Below are 7,848 nucleotides of genomic sequence, written 5' to 3' on the forward strand. Positions count from 1 at the left end.
AATATTTCCTTTATGGTCCTCAACCTAGATTCTATTAAAGTTCCTGATATGATTCAATTCTATGGAATCAATTTAACTTCTATGAACCTTACCATAATTAATATTTATTCCCCTCCACATGTAACCTTGCCAACATCATTCTGGAACATGTTACTTAGCAAAATCTCGCAACCATTCCTTATCTGTGGGGATTTAAACGCTCAAAATCCTAGTTGGGGTTCAGGTATGCTAAACCTAAACGGTAAAATTGTGGCAGAATTCCTTCTATCCAACGATATTTGTCTTTTTAACGATGGCTCCCCAACCAGGGTCACTGCTCCTGGCAAAAACTTGAGTGCTCCTGATCTAGCTTTAAGTTCTAGCGACCTCAGGATTAATTCCAAATGGTGGGTGATTTCTGACCCTGGAAATAGTGATCATCTCCCGATATCAATATCGCTAAATCCCTTTCATTCCTTACCCACCTCTCGTATTCGGTTCTCTACACGGGAATACAACCTCTCTCAGGCTGACTGGTGTAAATATCAGGAAACCATCGCCAATGGGATCCAATCCCGAACACCCAATACCCTTAAAAAGTTTTGCGATCTCATTAAAGAGGCTGCCGATTCATCCATTCCAAAGAAAAAACCTCCTAAGCCAACTACTTATAGGAAGTCTTGGTGGACTGTTGAGCTTTCTGAGGCTGTTAAAAGAAGGTCTGAAGCGTTCAAAATGTACCTGCAAAATCCTAGTACCGAACAATACCTTCATGCTAAGAATATCCAAGCAGCAGTTAAAAATAAAATACGGAATACTAAGCGTGAATCCTTCATGGCTTTTTGTGAGAATTTGTCTACTCGCAACGGTGCGAAGTTGTGGTCAGATATAGCGAAATTCCAACATGGTTGTAAACCTCCAGCAGCACGGGTCTCTTCGACAACCTGTGCTCAAAAAATAATTGATCGATTGTGCCCCCCTCAGAATACATCGAATATTCAAACGAATATACCGGAAGTATACCGTCCTTTGCCTTTCCCGCTTATCACCCTGGATGAATTAATAATGTGCATTAAATCTAAAAAGGAATCTTGCCCAGGTAAGGATGGTATTTCTTATGGAATGTTGAAAAGTTTGCCAATTCAAGCCAAGGAGTTAATGACCCAGATCTTCAATAATTTACCAGCAATCAACTGACAATCGAGAAGTGAATGACGCTTTAGCATATTTGGTTGCTTCACTGTATTCAGCATTCTCAAGGAATGAGGTAGTTATTATCGTGTTCTTGGACATCAAGCAAGCTTATGACTCTGTGCGCTTTGACCTTCTCGAGAAGACTCTCAGGTCCATGAAAGTCCCTTTGCCTATTATACAGCTGTTGAGATCTCTGACGGTACATAACCACATACAAATATTTTTCTCGTTGATCCATGCTCAGGAGAACTTATTGGGCCCAAACAGTCGAATATAGGCTTGTTGCAGGGTTCTCCAAAGAATCCTACACTGGTTGATTGTTTTGTTGGTGACTTACAGAATTGCATATCTATGCAATTCTGTAAGTCACCAACAAAACAATCAACCAGTGTAGGGATATCTATCCCTGGTGTTACTGAGTTGAAGTACGCAGATGACAGCACAATTATCTCAACTGGAGCTTCCTTCAAAGAAGCATTTGAAAAGATGACCAAAGCATTGAAGTGTGTTGAAAGATTGTCAAACTTTAAATCGCTCCAATTGTCGCCTGAAAAGTCCTCAGCACTCTGTTGTAATAGAACAAACCCCATTTCAAATATTCCATCACTGAATCTGTTCCAACAAAGTATCCCTTGGACCAAAACCGTGAAATATCTGGGTGTCACTATCCATCAGTCCCTCGATTGGTCTCAGCATATCCACAACATGTGTTCTAAATCACTACAGGGTATTAATGTAATGAGGGCTCTGTGCAGGACATGGTGGGGTAGCCACCCATCGACTCAGCTACTTTTATATAAAGCCACTGTTCGCCCTTTCCTTGACTATGGTAGCATATTTTATGGGAAATGTCAGAAAGCCCTTCTCAATAAACTGGACCGGGTCCAATATTCAGCTTTGCGCACAGCAATGGGATACATGAAGTCTACCCCCATTCCCGTTATTATGATGGGGGCTAATGAACTCCCCCTCAAATATCGTAGACTCTACCTAGCAACCAAATTCGTCACAAAGTTGCATCGAATCTCTAACGATCCTGTCCTTAATAAAATCCTCTCCATTAAAAATTGGACTTCTGCTGGCAATCCACCACCCATAATAGAGTCATTCTCTCTCATAGATAATCCAGAAAGTTTCTACTCCTCGTACCAGCTTCCCTGCTTTTCTCATGATTTAACTGTCCATTCATCTTTCATACCATATATCAACTTTGGCCTTTCAAAGGATTCTCCCGATAACTCATTGCCTTTTATTACTCGTTGCTCTAAAGATTTCCCTGACCATATAATGGTGTTCACGGATGCTTCCCAAAGTCCTACTCTCACAGGCATAGGTATATTTAGCCCTGTGGGTATCTCCATGTCTCAGAAAATACCTGACCATTTTTCTATATGTTCTATTGTTCTGCAGAATTAATCGCCATTTTGGAAGCAACAAGAGAAATCAAACGTAAAAACCTGAAAAGATGTCTGATTATCTCAGATTCAATGAGTGCCCTTAAAAAAATATCAAAATGGAGGAATTCAGCTAAAAACGACCATATCACTCTCGCAATTAGAGCAAACCTGTTATATCTGAGTGACCATGGTTTCTCTATAAAACTTATATGGATCCCAAGTCATACTAACATTCAAGGTTATGATATGGCTGATAATCTCGCAAAACAAGGTTCTGAGGAATCAGTTATCAAGAGGGCAGATATTAGTGACTTTTGGCCTAAATGCAAAAGAATTGTTTGGGAAAGATGGAGAGAGGAGTGGAAGGTCAGTATCGGGAATCGTACCTTTTCAAAATATAGTCTTTGACTTGTACATATATTTTAACCGTAGATTCTTGAGGTCAAAAGAAATACTTTTTTCATTTACCATTTTTTCCGATTCGGCTCGGTTGAAAAGATATGGTCATTTTAAGTTTTCATAATGAGCTATGCCGATCCTGGAAATCAGCCCACTGAAGTTTTCCCAAGTATAAATTTATACCATTTGAACTTTGGAAATGGGTTACTATATTAGTAAAACAAGCATAAACTCACTTTTTCCATTCCCTTTGGTGACAGAAGTATTTTTTCGATATAATAAATGAGTTATTGCAATTTCGTGGGAGATAAATAAGTTGATTATTTTTCTCTTGATTTCTATTTTATATTCGATAATAATAATAATAACTAGAAACTCAAAAAGAATAAACAAGACAGTCAACAAACTTCAAGCAGTGTGGAGGTTGATAAATGAGCATACAAGAAAGGAAATTCCGAAAACACATGATGAACGGATAACAGCAGATGGAATTAATACATATTTTACTTCCATAGGTGAAAAAATGAAAGAGGAGGTGAAACCATCATTGCAAACTTCTCTTGACCTTCTGAAAAACAGTAATTTGTGCAGTGCGGACTCTATGTACTTGTCTGCAGTTGATGAAGATGAGTTGCTCAGCTTAGTAAAAAAAATGAAAAATACCGATTCTAAAGACTATTACGGAATGTCCGTCAAGTTGTTGAAATCCATTATCCCGTATATTAAAGGCCCATTGAGCAAAATTATTAATGACTGTTTTAGCCAAAGCATTTTTCCCGCTAAACTTAAATTGGCAACTGTAACACCTGCTCACAAAAAAGGAGATACTGGCGACCAGACAAACTACAGACCCATATCAGTACTCCCGGTTGTATCAAAGGTTTTCGAGGCAGCACTCAGGGAACGTCTTGTCAAATTTTTGGAGAGAAAATCACTACTCCATGCAGGCCAACACGGCTTCAGGCAGCATAAATCAACAATTACTGCAATGATAGACGTTCTCGAAACTGTGTTGGAGGCATACAATTGTTCTGAAGAGGTAGAAATAGTGTCTGTGGACTTAAGCAAGGCTTTTGATAGTGTCTGTCATGGAATACTCTTGGAAAAACTTGACTTTTATGGAGTACGAGGAATGACAAATCGGCTATTCTACTCTTATCTAACGGATAGATATCAATCAGTAAAGTGGAATAACTCTAGATCTAATCTGAAAAAAAATGAATGTGGTGTTCCCCAAGGATCTATACTGGGCCCAATACTTTACTTATTGTATACCAATGACCTTTTCCATAATATAACATCTAGGAAGAATTGCAGCTATGCCGATGATACGATTATTCTTAATAAATCAGAATCAAGAAGTAAACTCCATGAAATGACAAAAACTAGTGAAAAAGAAGCGGAGAGATGGTTTTCAGCGAATGGACTACTGATGAATGGCACTAAAACACAGAGGATAGTGTTCACTAGCAAAGAGCAAACTGATTCGTCTATGGTGTATTTAGGTTTGGAGTTTCAACCTTCTTTGAGTTGGAAAAAACATGTAGACAACCTCTGTAGAAAATTATCGACTTCAATATTCCTGATCAGAAGAATGAGACAAATAGCAAATACCAACATCGCTAAACTCACATATTACTCAAGTTTCAACAGTCTAATGACATATGGTATTATTCTGTGGGGACAGTCTGTGGAGGCCAAAAAAGTGCTTCTCAAACAGAAGAGTGCTATAAGAGCTATTTTCAATATGAAAACAACAGACTCTTGCAGAGAAATTTTTAAGAGGGAAGGGATACTCACCGCTACTTCGGTTTTCATACTCACATGCGTCAAATATGTTCACCAACATCAAGATAAGTTTCCTAAAAACTCTCACTTCCATAGCTATAATACACGAGAGAAACAACATTTTTCTATACCGCAAGCAAGAATAAGGAAGACACAGCAAGGTCCTAATTACACATGTCTCAAATTGTATAACAAGCTCCCAAGTTATGTAAAAGAGTTAAACTTACCTGCCTTCACCAGGAAAGTGAAAAAGTTGCTTTTGGAAGAGACTATATACGAGCTGAACGAATTCTACGACTTTCATTTTTAAGTGTTTCAACTATTTATTATAATTTTATATATACTATAATTGTATTATACTATAGGTGTATGTTTAACAAACTTGACAAGCCATGTAATTCTTTGATGACAAATATTTACACATGATGTATGTTTTACTAATTTTATATTTCTACATGTGTAAATAAATAATAATAAAATAATAAATAATAATAATAAAAATTCAGCTTGCAACCACCCATGTTAAATCTGATATTCATATCCAATCATTTATTTTCGCTTTTTCACTTCGTTTCGTACAAGAGTTACCTATTCATATAACCTTTCATTTTTATATAGGTAAATAAACATAAATGATAATCATCTGTGGACTTCCCACGTTGCCAAGTTTACAATCATAAAACACTATAATGACAAAAAACCTACAGAATAATAAGCTAAATCTATGTACCTATGAATACTAATCATCTCGCATCTGTAATGTTATGTTTAAAGGTTATGTTATGTTTTGTCAATAAAATTCAAGAAACACAACAAACGGTTGAAGTTTTGTACATTACTAGAAATTTGGGCTAATTGAGTATATTTTGTTATCTAGAGGTCAGGAAAAAAGTGGTATTCAAACCAGTGGTCAATTTGAATTCTTATTATCATGGAATCAGTGAGAAAAGTTTTAAATTTTTAGGGTAGCAAGAAGTGTAAGAACGCTTGCATTTTGGATTGAATGAACCCAGAATATAAACTAAACTAAATATAATATGATCCATATTCTGTGGCTCTTGTCTATTTGTTGCATCTTGTACGGATCCTGGTCGACCGCATGATGATGCAGCAATCAAATGGGAGACTACTGTATTAAAAACATTTCCTACCAGTTCATACCATATCTGTTAAGACATTGTAATTGTGATTATGTACGGATTCTATTATTTGTTGATGGCTTTCATCAAATGTTTTTTACTTATTCTGCAAGTCTACGAGCTTTTGCGATTGACTGAGTTTGTTTAAAGAATTACATAAAAATTATATAATTATTAATAACCCTGTATAAGGAGTCTTATAACTTCTTATTACAACTCGTGTCGATAATATTGAGATTGTAATTATTATCTTCAACTTTTTGTAACGAAAAAATCGCCACGTTATTGATTTTCTAAAGGTAAGTAACAACCCTCTCTCTGCATGTTTGACACCCTGTATCTCAAAAACTGTACATTAGATCTTGTTGTGCCCATGGAGACATTCATAAACTACATTATACTAAATTTTCAGCCAATTCGACTGGGACCCATTTTCCATAGAAACCGTGCGGGGTCCTTTAAGTTTTGTTCTCTTATAATTATTTTAGGCAATATTTCAAATGTTTCCAGATTCCTCGGCATCGCATATGTACATGAAAAGCGAGTTGTGATCTTTCGAATTATTTCGCCTAGTGCTTCAATATTTTTTTCTTTTGATATTTCTGCAGAACTTGCATCCGTGGCAAGTAACACCTTTGCCATGCTCTAGTTACAGTCCTGAGTAGAGACCGAACAGTGTTGCCGAACGTCTGAACTCTATATCGGTATAAATGACTGCGCAAAATCGGTGTATTTGGGGTAGAAATCGGTATAAGGCAAATTTTTCCAAGAATATCGAATTTTTAAATGAAACAAAAACAAAAGAATATTTAATTCTCTAATAATACATTCTCTTCTAACCAAAAATAACATGAAGTTAAAAATAAATAAAATTTTTCGACTAAAATCAAAATAGTTAGGTCTGTTCTTATCAATCTTTTTGAGTGCAATAAACCGGGAGTTGTTTCTGTTGAGAGTCTGTTGCATGGACTCGTTTTCATGTAGTTTATAGAAGAAAAAAATCTTTCCACGTTTGCTGAGGTAACGTAAAAATATCGAAAACGAATTTAGTCACGGTCAGAAAAGTGGAAGTGCTATCATCATTCTTAATCAGGGCCACTTCTTTCCAATATAACACAGTATCATCAGGAAAATCTTTAATTTTTTCTTTATTTCGCAAAGTTCTCCATTCTGTGTCGCATTTTTGAAAATCTTTGTCACTTATCAAACGGGGAAACAATCGGCATACTGGAATCACAGAGGCAGTTTTGCTATCCTTAACATTCGTGGCTTCAAAAATATTCAAGTCATTAATTATATTATTTTTTAATGGGAATCTAGTAATTATTTGTTGACAGGCCTCTATATGAATAGAATAGAATAGCCTTTATTGGTGATATTGCATAACAATATAGTTGCTTGCACAAGTCATAAAAATCCAAGCACCTGACTTTGAGAATTTTTATTTGTTCTTTGTAAGATGTTCGTTGCCAATGAGAAAATAATTCGTAACAGCGGCACCATAATATTTTTTTAATGCTGACCCTTAAACAGCTAAAATCTGGTATATATTATATATCGTCAATTTCTACAAATTTTGAATTGAATTGAAATTACCTACAGGCAAAAATGTTGTCGGTAATAAACATATATAAGCCAGAAATCCCAGAGTTACAAGTTTCTAGGAATTTCGAAAACCCCGTTACTCTGTTACTTTCCAGTAATGAAGGCCGACGACCCTTGTGAATCTTAATTCATCTAAATCGAGCAAGATATGTTCATCTTATCTACTCTCCATCCATCATATTATAAAAAATAATTAAATTTTCGGTAAGAGATTCAATTTCGACATGATATCTATGAAATTGAAAATACGGTATATATTTATCACCTTTCGGTATATCGGGAGAGTAGTTGTCAAAGCGGTATAAATACCGATAAATCGGTGTGTTCGGCAACACTGGACCGAAACA

Source organism: Harmonia axyridis, chromosome 3, assembly GCF_914767665.1.
Source record: "Harmonia axyridis chromosome 3, icHarAxyr1.1, whole genome shotgun sequence".
Taxonomy (NCBI): Eukaryota; Metazoa; Arthropoda; class Insecta; order Coleoptera; family Coccinellidae; genus Harmonia; species Harmonia axyridis.